At 38.5% G+C, this 13,269-nt stretch overlaps 1 long non-coding RNA gene across 1 annotated transcript; it reads right to left on the bottom strand.

The window, feature by feature from the left end:
- Positions 1-5,187: 5,187 nt before the first annotated feature.
- Positions 5,188-10,797, bottom strand: LOC147643880 (uncharacterized). Its single transcript, XR_015271411.1, has 3 exons — positions 10,547-10,797; positions 7,272-8,252; positions 5,188-5,737 (listed from the first exon to the last, which is right to left on the bottom strand). It is a non-coding gene; the product is annotated as an uncharacterized LOC147643880 (long non-coding RNA).
- Between the last annotated feature and the right edge of the window lie 2,472 nt (positions 10,798-13,269).

The raw sequence follows: 13,269 nt of genomic DNA, 5'->3' as shown, positions 1-13,269 counted from the left end.
AAGTGTGTAAAACGGCGACCCCTTTCAATTATATCTCGGACTGTGGTGCTCAGTCAAAAGTAAACAGAAACTTGGCCACAATGGCACCCGAGTCCGGCCAAACGCATATAAATCTTGGCCTAAGTGTTGTGGTCATTTAGCAAATGTCCGGCAATGTCCGGCATGCAAATTTTGTATATCTTTCTGGCCGGGAGTGAGTTGCACACTTAGTTGGCTTCCTTATCGCTGTTGAAGATGGGTGTCCTGGCTGGTGTGATTTATAAAATGTATTAATTAAGCTGTCCCAAGTATCTAACAATAGCCGGAAGAAATTAAAGGACCAAGGCTGGGAGAGGTAAAGTTAAATGATCTATGAAAGCAAGAGGAAAATCTTTAAGAAACACAGCAAATGATTACAAGTTCACAACATACTCAACACTAAAGATTCTTAAAAAATCCACACATTTTCAAACATATTAATAAGAATTTAATGGCTTAAAGACTCCAAAAAGTATATTTCAATGCCAGGGGATATTTTGGCAGACATTTCCAGGGCCCCTTTCCTTTTTTATTCTCAGTTTCTCCCTCTTATTTCCTTTCGCATGTCCTTCTCACCCCCTTTTCCCAGTTTCCAGCTCCTTCTCAGCGCTAACATAAACACATAAGTGGTAGTCCTGTCAAAGTCAAAAATAAACGCAGCGACAATAATGATTTATGTTCGCCGAGGCGAAAAGGAAAGGTCCTGATTCTGTGAAAGGAATCCAAGGATCCGGGGGTGATAACTAAGAGACGTATGAGAATCTAGAGATATGCTAGAAACGCGCGACAAATGCGTATATAATTTGTGAGACAGCACAGGACTAAGCACACCAGATTTTTCCTAGGACAGAATCATATTTATTTAATTATTTAACATCGGCAAAGCGATAAATCTTGGTGCAAAAATATTTATTTAATTAATAGGAAATCTAATTAAATAGATGATTATTTTGACTCCTTATAAGGAAAGGTATCTTTAAGTGTATAAAAGATTTCGAAATTGTTTTTAAATTTTTTATAAAGGATGGTTTTAAATGCTAATATGTTTTGACTTTAATATCCTAATAAGGTGATACCTTAACTTCCAAAATCCTTTCTAAAAATGTTATAATATTAAAATTTCAAAGTAGTCAAATATTTTTAAATCATGAAAATCAAACCATTTAAAGCCATTAATTGATTTTACAGACTTGGCAAAAAAGCTGAGTGCTGAGAGCGTAGCCAATCGTCCTGCCACTCCTTGGCGCTCCTTTTCGGCCAGATGCCGTGCCAGTTCATAGGCCACAGAAATGCAAAACCGCCGTAATAAAGGATAATGTCGGCGCATATTAAATAAATGACTTCCGTTCGTCTAGGTCTTGGTGAGCCCAACTACCCCCCATAACGTTTACTCAGTGAAAACAAGCGAAAGGATATTGAAATGGGCGCTGTGGTGCTGTGGAGCTCCCTGGAAAATGCAAATTCATGCCGAGCGGGAAATGACGTGTGCAAAATTTCACAGGATGATGACGATACGATGATGATGATGATGATGATGATGATGATGAGGCGAATAACCCTCCACTTGAAGTGCTTAATTAAAAACTTTACCACTTTTAAAAGCAAATTAAAGGAGGACAGGAAGTGCCAATGGCACTTTTTTTTCTTTTTTATTTTGACCAAATCTCCGCTGTGACCTGTTGCCCCACAAAGGCATCGGAGTTCTCACAGTATTTCCCAAACGATCGCCTTCGATCGCCCCTCTTAGCGGGTTAATTACGCGACGAGAAGAGATTCTGACCAGGCCTAATCGCTGTTTAAGTACACGGTAGTGGTTGCGGCTTAAACGCGAATTACGCCCAATGCGCCTTGCTTCTGCTCGGAGCTTCGGACTCATGACCATTTAATGTAAACAATAATTAAAAGTCCGCTTCAAGACGAGACTCTGCAGCCAGTGCCGCCTGCAGAGACACTGGGATTCCCCCTCCATACAGCTCCCCTCAGATTTTATGGCTTAATAGCTGCAAAATGCAAGGCAAGCGGTCAGTCTGCGGAGCTTGATTACAGTGGAGAGCCAGTAGGAGTACTAACCACGATCTCCGGACATACAAAAGCCATTGCCAACGGTCGGTGCCATATCAGTCACAGCAGCGGAACGGCCATCGGTGTCTAGGTGGGCTGCTCCTCCACTCAGGGAGCAGAGGATTAGTTGGCCAGAGTTAGTGGAGGCGGAACAAGTGCTTTGTATACCCTACACAACACCTTTGTTTAAACATAGTTTTTATGGGATTACCATAAAATAGTTATACTACTTCCCCATGCAAAATTTCTTAAGAAAATAATATGCTATTAAAGGGTTTACCATTTATAATTACAACATAAATTGAAAGTAAAGATATTTACTTTCATAAGTATACCCTACATAAGTTAATTATTCATATCTTAAATTAAAATTAACCTCTAAGGCTATAAAAAGTATGCTTATAATCAAAGCACTTCATCTATATAGATAGAATCTATTTTTGGTAAGGCTAAGCTTGATTCTCTATAAAAATGATCGAGTCAGGTGTGCATTCCTTTGACACTCTTTAGAATGTGACTTAAAAAGGAAAAGCAAAGCAGAAAGCACAAGCAGAAAGCAGGAACCAGAAAGCACCAAACAGAAAGCACAAGCACAAAAACATAAAATAAAAGGTGATTACAAAGTATCTATGCAATCATTAAATTAAACTACTTTCCCATTTCCCACCATATTTTCCTTATTTTTTGCTGGCATTTTCCACCATTTTCTGCGATATCAATGTCAACTTTGTTGTCTGCTATTTACATTGCACATTTTCCGAGTTTGTCCCTTGGTTTTTTCTCTCCCACAAGCAAGCAAAATCCTGAGTTCGTTTATTAAATCACCCCGTTCAACTTGAACTTGCCTCTTTTTGTTGCATTTGTGCCACACTGGGGGCGTGGCATGGCTCTCCCTTTACGGGACTTGCGCAGCCGAAGTGTTCTCCTCCTGTCTTGGGGGGTTAGGGGGTTTTCTCCACTCCTATGTCTATGCAGATTTTGCAGACGCTGCAAGGACGCTCGTCACCGAAATTCCTGCTCTGGGCAACGCCCACCGGGACACAAATCGTTCGTGTTTGGGGGTTGAATTTGCAATTTATTTAGGAAAATGCATTTCTAACGTTGCACCCGAGGCTCCCTTTGGGGGTTTCTTTACTTCATATATGAAATGGAAATTTTCTTTTGTCTTTTTGAGTGTGTCTTGATTGGGTAACTTGGGTCTATTCTGAAGTCTAAACTTAATTTAATTTAATTAGGCTTAGTATTTAAATTTGGTAAAATTATGTACATTGGAAGATTTCGTACAGGTTTTTAGGGATTGTTAAATTTAATTTAGATATTATATAATTTTTCTTATAAAATATAAAGAAAAAGTTTCATTGCAAGAATTTAGAAAGTTTTTAATTCACTAATTAAGTTTAGGGGTTTCTATAAGTGCAAAATATCTCTAATTGGTATTCAATTTACCTTAAAAACTATGAAAAATTACTCAACAAAATACCTTTACATAAAATATGTTCTTGGTACAAATCGTAAGCATTTTAAAACCATTTCTCTTTAAATTCAAGTATATATTTAATATTAAATTTAAAATAATTTTAAAACCATTTAATATCCCACTCCCTGGGGACCTAAATGTGCTGCCACAAACAGACCTCCAATACCCGAAAAGACAAGACCTGGATACGTGTATTTTATTATCTGGCAGCACCCTTACCTCCGCCTTTTGGCCAAGTTAACCATTTGTCAAAAACTACTCCGGCTACGTGCTTCGCTCTCTCTGCAGATACGGATGTGGATAAGGCGGTCGCATCTCTGACTTGGGAAAGCCAAAGAAGGAGCCAAGTCCACCATAGAAATACGAGTACCAGTACGAGTACGAGTATTTTTCAGACGAAAATATTTTTGCATAAATTACAATAACAGTGGCGGAGAACAAGAGAAACAACAATGAACAAGATGTCTACCAGAAACGGCGGCCAGCGAACACATTCATGGCATATAATTTAGTGTCGCTTATGAAGTAAAGTTATCTAAGCGGAAATAAAAAGGCTAACAGTGTATTCTTGGATGCACTGCAAAAAAAATACATTATTGAGGGATATAGTTAAAAAATAGATTTATTATTGTTAAAAGCGGTTTAAATCATAGATACTCAGTATAGTGAGAGACTTGAAGGCACTTTGAATAGTTAAACGTAATTAAAAATACCCAAGACAGTATTCAATGCTTGAATATACAACTGTTTCTGTAATTACTAAAGTTATTATCAGTATATACCACATATTCTGTTAATAAGTAGTTTGTAGATAGAACCCTTTGGGAATTATAGTGCAAGGAAAGCGTTAAAAACGACGTTGGTTGAAAACTTGTATAATTTAGGCTTCGTTTCTCCCAATAATACTACTATAAAAGGATAATAATTAATATAAGTTCAGTGTACAAATTACATTAAAATTATATTGTTAAGTTCCCAATAGTTTTCTCTCAGTGCACCCTCTGTACCGAGTGGGTGAGGTGTTCAGAACAGGTTGTTGTGAACCCAACTCAAACACACATGCAGCGCATAAATTTTCGCGTTGTGGTTAAAAAAGTATCTCAAGTATTTGAGCACCAAAAAGGGACGCCACCAAGAACAGACAGAGACAGAGACACACCGGCAAGAAAGAGATAGATAGATAGAGACGGAGTGGGCAATGGCGTTGAAATTTAAATTCCTAAGAAAGTCGTAAATTATTTTTAGTGGTTTATCAAGTCAAGGTACATTGTGCATGTGAAAGCGTTTTATCCGAAAAACTTATGTGGGAGTGTGTGTAGAATTTCCACAACCAAAGGGGGAGACCCTGGGGGATGGGTTTTTGTCAGTTAATTGCCTCGAATAACTCATTACAGCTTCCGCTGCGACCTCAGGGCGCTCACATTCTATGCAACTCCTTGACAAATGATCTAGCTACCAATCAAGGGGGCACCCAGAGTCCCCTTGCTAGAGTTCCAGTCTCTCTAAGTCACGGGCATCTTTCATTCATCAAGAATCACAGTTTGCAAGCTGCAATTTTTACACTGCACAGAGAAAATAAAAACTAACAAGTCTTATAAATAAATATTAAATATAAACTTAAATTAGATGTGAAATGTAATTTGTTAGCTTTTTAAAACCATATAAGTTTTAATAGATTTTAGTAAGTCAAAAACCTATACAATTAACTATTCTTCTCTGTGTATTGTTTGTACAAATATTGTAAGGAGCTGGGCAGTAATTAAGGCGACAAAACAGTCAAAAGAAGGCGTGGTTCTGCCATCTGGCATGTGCGATGATGTATGGCCTGCATTTAGGCGCATCGCCGGTGATTGCTACCAACCGAAGATGGCCAAGAGAGGCATCCGAACTGGCCAAGTTACCAACTGAAAAGTGTGCAAACTGCAGGCGCCGAGATGAAAGACATATTTCTGTGATTTATTTCACTGGAGGCGCTACTGTCGTCGGTCCAATGGGCCAGGGACGAAGTGGTCTTAATGTGAATGGATTGTCTTGTCTACGATGCCATCCTTTGGATGATGATCTCCGCAGTGGAATATTCGTACCATCTGGCTTTGTAATCGCATGGGGCGTATGTGTGATCTTGGTTAAACAAGATGTCTTAAGCGTACTTTGATTGAGGAGGAGGATTGTGGAGTTAGTCTGGAAATATTGATCAATTTGAGTCTATTGAGTGATATTTATTGAGGAAAATATTATGACTTAAACTGTGCTTTCTTATAAACTTACTAAATTCTTCCGAACCTATGAAGCACTTTATAAGTTCCCTCTTAGGGGTTTAACTGAAGATCGATCTAAAACACATATTTCTTAACCACACATATTTCATTTATTTATATCAACTACAAAAAATTTCATTCATTCCCCTCAAAAAATGGGTTAATCATAAATCGCCCAATTGATTTAAATTCAATAACACATTAAGTGGCGCTCCATAAAGGCGCTCATTTAAATCACTTGCCTCACTCAGCCTCCTTGGCACACAAAGAGCCCTCAAAAAGATTGGAGTCGCGGGTGCCGACAGACAGACTGGCATTCAGACTGGCTTTCTTGGGGATCTGGCTGACTGTTTAACATAATCCTGGCCCCCGTAAGGTCTGACAAAATGCGTCGGCAATTTGTTTATTGGCGCTGGGACGTCTTTTGTCGGCAGCGAACATGCCACAAACTACGCGCTGCAAATAAATCACCAAAAATATTTCAACTACATTCGGTCCTTAGAAAGTGCACAGAGAGAAATGTATGCTTATCCTAATTGTGAATAGAAAAATTATTAAATTTTTAGTCTAACTTCAATCTAAATTAAGAGAAGATACATTTAAATGAGTTTAATTTGAACAGATCGATGAAAAGGCATCAATATAACTTAAATTTAAATTGTACATTACAAATAAACTCTTCTAAAGTATAGATATAATTCTCCGATTAATTCCCAGTGTAATTCTGGTTGGAATTGTGGATTTGCTGGATATTTTGTCCCTTTGGTGGAGTGGTTGCCCATACTGCCGGCATATGTTTCCACGTTCCTTGGCCCTGTCGGAAGTTTGCAATGTTTCAACAGGAAGCCCTTGATTGTTTGTGTGACTTGTTTGCTTGTCGGCCAACTCCGACTCCTATACTTATATTTGCGGCTCTGTCTACTGTTATTTTGACTTTGGCCTGACACTTTGACTTGGCCATTGAAAGACATGCATTGTATCGCATTGTGAGTGAATTGAGCTAATTCATTTGTCAAGTGCCTCGTGAATCATCGGCCTGGAATGTCAATGAACTCGACTATGAGGGGTTGAACCTTTAATGTAACGCTGGCTAAAACTTTAACCTAAAATCTCTTTTTAATAGCAACTTTTTCTATTGCCATTCTTGCCTATGAAAGCGAATAAATCAGCGTGAAATTCTTTTGGCTCACAAAAAGGTAGCAAAGGAATTTCAACATTTACACGGCATTGTTTGGCTTTCCCCGTCGCTTTTTTTTATGCAGATTATACTCGGTCTCACCTCCGTGTGTCATAGAAACATATGTCTCATAAATTATATGAAACACAGGATGGGGACATTTTGTGAACTGAGCTCAACAAAAAAGTTAAAATTAATTGAGAACGAATGTTATTTACTTTTTAATTAGTAGAAATGAGCTTAAGGATCTGCCAGAGGCTTAATTTAAAGAATATCTTACCTCTTTAAATGTGACCTACATAAAATGAGATTAATGCTCCTGCCATTTTTCTAGCTCACAAAATCTGATCAAATTAAAGGTAGCAATTCCGGGTGGCCATCCGTCATAAAGGACCTGGAGTACGGTTGTCTATCCGGGGATTGCCTGGGATTAAGATGCGTGTAGTGAGCATGGGGCCTAATGACCATAATGACCAACAAGATGGCCATCATGAGGGCCCAGGACATTGCAGGACTCTCATCCCGGTCTGCTGCTGATGATGATGATGATGATGCGCAGATTGCCCCAAGTGAGAGGATGGGGCAACACATGATGTGGCTGAAAAATTGTACAAATTACTTTAACCACAACTACGGAGAAATGTTTTCCCTTTCCTGGAACTTTCCCCCGAAAGTATGAGGGGTTGCAACCCCCGTTTAATATTAATGATTCACAATTTTATGTTGCACGTATTTATCACATTTGAGTAGGTTGCAGACACACACAACCAGCGGCGACAGGTATTTTGTAAGCTGAAAACTTGACAGACTTGTTTCTGATCCTTTTTTGTTTTTTTTTTTTTTTTTCGTTGGCTTTGTTATGACAAGGACAATGGACAAGGGAGCTGGCGGCTCGGGCGACATGTTTTGCAGTTTTCCGGTTGACCGCAACAAAAGACAGCCTGTCACGCCGTCACCCCGCTTACTCTCCTCATCCTGTAACCCTTTCTACATATATATATATATACATATATATATACATATATATATTCCTATACGGATGTCTTGTAAAAGCAGCAACAATGGCAGCACCCTGGGGTCCAAATACCACTTTTGTCAACACACAAACACCATGTGTGTGTTCTGGGTGTCAATTGTAACGTAGTCAAAAGGTCGGACTTAAGTGACTTTATTAAGCGGTTTAAAAAGGGGCAGGTTACGCACACAAAACCCAAAACACACACACACAAGGACATCCTTGACATCAGTCGGCCGGGAAGTCCTGTAAGGCAAATAAATATATGAATATCTTTTGTTGGGCGTAACTTTGACGACTGGATTAGAAGGGAATTAAATGGTATATTTCGTGCAACATTAAGCAAATTTGTTTAAAATGTAGCTTAGTGGGTATCCTTGGGGATAAAGGATTAAAAGGAATTTTAGATGTATATTTTATGGGGATACTAAGAAAATTAAATTAGGAGTTCTATTGTGAAGGATGTATTTAAAAGAACAATATTGAAAGGTATTGTTAATCATATTTACCAGTTGTAATTAAATGGTTAAAAATATTTATGTTAGTCTAAAAATGGATGTTTATGGATTAAAAGGACTTTGAAAAATGTAATTCAATAAGTTTAAATAATTTCTTAACGTTTTTTTCACTTAATTTTTATGAAATAATTGTTACAAATATTCTGCAGATAGAAGTTTTATAAGTTCCGCAATTATTAGCTAAAAATTAGTAAGGAATATATCAATTGTATTTCACTTACAGTTATTTTTAAATATTTATTAGTTTTCAATCTTAATTCCTATTAGCATACGGAATGTTCTGACATTTTATATTACCAAATGATAGTAGTTTGTCAAATATCCTTAAAATCTGTATTTTTAAAGTTCAGAAATAGGGTTTTTATTGTTTATTAATGTATTTAAATTATTATAATATTATATACTTTAAAAGCTTACAAAAAAACATCTAAACCCCTAATTGTTTTTACCAATCTTGTCCCTGTACTTAGCTTAAACGAGGGGACTGCAATAATTACTAACTGTTTCGGCATTTTTGGCTAAATGCCTCTTTGGCGGGTTACCCTTCAAGGCCAACGCATGGGTCTAAAGACTAAACAATGACATTAAGAGTGTCGTGCGTGGCGGTAGAGATCAAAGTCGAAGCTCGACTTCTGCCCTGGGCCTCGGTCTCGGGGACAGTGTGTTCCCATTGCGTTTGCGGTATCAAGTGTTTGATCATAATCGTGGCCACCATCATCATCATCATCTCATCTCGGTCGCAAAACGCTTTCAAAACCGCCGCCACCGCTGCTGCCAGCAGCTGCTCCCTGGGTCCAAGCTAATACCAACCATACCCAAGATGGAGGAACTCTATCCAGATCCAGATCGGCGGTTAGCCCAGTTTGGTCTACGCATAATTAGCGATCTGCGAGCGAGTCTCGGATGCTCATGATTAATTCGGCTTAATTAGAAATGCAGACAATGACGAGTTAAATTAATTCAATAAAAATGCCAAAGGAGCCTGGGACAAGCTCCTCTATTTTTGCGGCTGGCACATTTTTGTGCCGGGGCCAAAGATCGCAATCTAATAAATTATCATTTGCACTGCAATCGTCAGTGTGTCCCTCAGCCTTCAATCAAGGTTTTGGGGGCCTTTGATCAGCTGCCGTTTGCCATCGATCCAGCATACTTGATCCTTGGATCTACACCGAAGGAATAGTGTGGAAGTCCTTTAGGAACTGCAATATATTTGGATTTTAAGGGTTAAAAAACAAGTGTTTTCTTAAGGCAATGCATGTGTATAGGTTATGTAAATTAACCAGGAATATAATAATATTATTTATGATGTATATCTTAAAGTAAAATACTCATTTTTCTCTCTGTACATCTTCCTTGATCTCCTTCTTTTTCGGCTGATCAAAATTCTGGCCAGGTCGACTGAGTGACAGACGTTTACTTAGTTGTTATCATTCTGGTCGTGTTGATGTTTTATTGGCCTTTTTCCAACCTTCTTCATCTCTCCAGCCTCCTTCGCTTAGTTGGGCATTATTTTTCGAGGCTTTGGGTCCGCACATTCCACAGCTTTGGACTCTGGGCCTCTGAAAACGCAATACGTCACTTCGAATTTGATGATCCTTTGATGGATTTCTTTGGCTGTTTGGCCCAAAACGCCGTTAGCAACGGCATACCTTGGGCTAATCTAAGGGGCACAAATATTTGCCCAAAAATATGTGTGGCATCCGATCCCTAACGACAGCCTTGGATCTGCCCTATTTGCTTCTAATTGGCCGGGTACCCATTTTAGTTCAGCCTAAACGCATTATGTTTTATTATTAATGCTCCCATATATTGTTAGCACATTGCTGCTTGGCTAACTCTGCCCCTCGATGTAATTGCAACACTTTCCACTTCCGTTTCGGAAAACACTGTTGTTTTTTTTCCCCAACGCGAATGTGTCAGGTAATTGAAAGTGGTCAGTCTAGCGGATAGACAGCCCGATATTCAAATGAGCGACACTTTCGATTTCATTTTCATCTGATTCCGGACGAGATACTCACTCACTCACTCACTCACATACTCGATCATGGGAATTTGCCTGTTAATTGGATCCGCCAACGACTGGCCCTGAAGCGGTATCATCTCAATTAAATTGCTCGAACAATCAATCAGCTTTTTATTGTTCGGAGCTGAGCAAAAAGTCAGATCATAACTCAACACTTCGCACAGTCCTTTTATAAGCATTTTCCCATGTCAATCTGCCACAATCGGCGAATGTATAAGTAAAAGTTTTTGTCAGGCAACTGCAACCTGTGTCCGTGTGTGACTTTGCCTCATATTAAGCTATGAATTTTCATGTTATTGCAACTAATTTTCATTTAATGCGTTTTGTCGTGCTCTCTGAATCCAGGGGCTTAGTGGAAAGGGGAGTCTAACTTATATAGAGGGGTTATTGTTGTCTTAAGATATATGCTTAAAGTTATAATTGTATCCCTACTAATTTACTTTGATTTGTGAGATGAAAGATCCTTCGATCCTTTGATTCCTTGAGCTTACAAATTTTGTAATATAAACTTCTTAAAATAAAATATATCCCCTCCTTGGCCCCTTCTCTGTCTCCTCACTCAAATCGCACAATTTTAATTGTGGCCCATAAACTACGGTATCGCATATGCGTATCGTATCTAATGCTCCGCTGGAACGGGTTTCCAGAGGAAACCGCTCAGACATGGACATTAGATTTGCCCGACTCCAGTTCCAGGCCAACTTGGCCAGGTATAGTGCCTGGTCTATACCTCTATAACTCCACAGATTCACACAGTCGCTGAGATCGACAATGTCCGCTGGCCAACGAAAGTGGTTGCACCCGATTTGAGCAGCACTTGTCCGCCGTCTGTCACTTAAGGCAGCATCAACGGTCTCAGTGGTATTACACTAGGAAAAAAGTCGGGTATTGATTAATATAGTGGAATTAAACTATATGCTACATGCTATATTCAATAAAAGAATGTGTTTTAAATACCCTTTAAGGGTTTCTTTTAATAATGTTATAAATTAACAAAGTTTTTGAGACTAGCTTTAAAGATGATGTTAATTTAAGACATTACTAAAAGTCATCTTAAACTCTATTAAGTTTTTGTACTGTTGCTGTGAAAATTTATTTAAAAAAATAGTAATTTTCGGTACTTTTCTTTTTGGGTTGTAGATTGAAGATGTCTTGTAATATATTATATAAATTTTATTTTACTATATTTTTTTATTATATGAATATTCTTTTATTGTAAAAATGTATTTTGAGGTTAATCGTTTAATTATTTTTTGTTCTTTTAGGAAAACTGCCTGTGGCCAGGGTATGCAAATTAAGCGAAACATATTATTTCTTAGAGGTAACTTATGAACCATTTTGAAGCCCTTTTTCTAGAAGGTAAGTGTAAATAAATATTTATATTTCTCATCATTTTTATAAATAAATCATTGATTATACTACATTTCATAGTTAATTCTCAATACTTTGGGATATTATTTTTCTACACTATGAACTCTAGAAATAATGTACATATGATATATAAAGTTTCTGAAATTGATTATATTCCCCTATACGTGAATCATATTTTGTTTTCAGAGGTTAACAATGTTTAAAGGTAAAATATTATCATTTTACAATATCTATTATTTATCTATTAACTAATTAATTGGATACCTGATGATTTCTTAGTGTGCAGCAACATTTGTAGCAGCAGCAGCAGTACCAAAAGCAGCAACAGCAGTAGCAGCAGCAGCAACAGCAGCAGCAGCAACAGCAGCAGCAGCAACAGCAGCAGCAAAAGTAACAGCAGCAGCAACAGCAACAGCAGCAGCAACAGCAACAGCAGCAGCAGCAGCAGCAGCAGCAGCAACAACCATTCAGTCAAACGCTCATTCATGCATGTCCAGATCGAAGTCTGGAGTCCAACGGGGCATAATTCAATTTCCGCTGGACTTCCTCCCCTCCACCTCCTCCTCATCGGCAGTGCGCCAGTGTATCAGTTACCGAATTGACACTTTGATTTAGTGCTTACATGCAGCGTTTGCCATTTGCTCGCTTATTGATTTATATTTAAAGCCACTGATATATCTATTTGGGGCCCAACTTAGTTGCCGCTCGATGGAGCTGCCTTCTTGGCTGGAAATAAGTTTGTCAACTTATGTCAGCCAGAATGAAAGCCTTCAATCGAAGGGGGGATAAGATTATTAGATGATGATGGAACATCTGCTCTTGGGTAATTCCATCAAATTAATCCGATTTTTATTGGCTTCAGTTTGGCTTTCACAGATATTTCCCATAGTTTCGCATAGTTTCTTGTTATTGAACGCAAATTGAATTCCTGCTCGTAATGGTTTCATCAGTGCCACTTTAATTACCCAGAATTACTTGGTGCAAAAGATCGATGTTTGTGGCATGCTGCCCACTGATTATGCCACACTTTACAGAGCAACACCTCTATGTGCCACTATGATTGCCTATGCCTATGATTATTTTACCTGCGTGTCTAACAGCGCCACAGCCAGTGCCTCATCTCGCACCATCGCGTGCTTGGGTGTCAGCTCGTGCTCCGGATAATGATGATGATGGCTTTCTGATGCTAATGATAGACACTCTAGACCCAGGGCACTATACCCTAGTTCTAGGCATTCGCTTCTCCTCTAATCCAACTCGGAAGTTGCCCAATTGCTATGGCTGAAAGTGAAATTCGTGAGGGGAAATGGCGATAATCGGACAATCAATTAAGGTTAATTGCTATTTAATG

The sequence above is a fragment of the Drosophila serrata genome, unplaced genomic scaffold (genome assembly GCF_035046125.1).
Source record: "Drosophila serrata isolate PLE 108 unplaced genomic scaffold, ASM3504612v1 contig_241, whole genome shotgun sequence".
Lineage (NCBI taxonomy): Eukaryota > Metazoa > Arthropoda > Insecta > Diptera > Drosophilidae > Drosophila > Drosophila serrata.
Note: the sequence above shows the minus strand (reverse complement) of the source record. Positions and strands in the feature narration are given on the sequence as shown.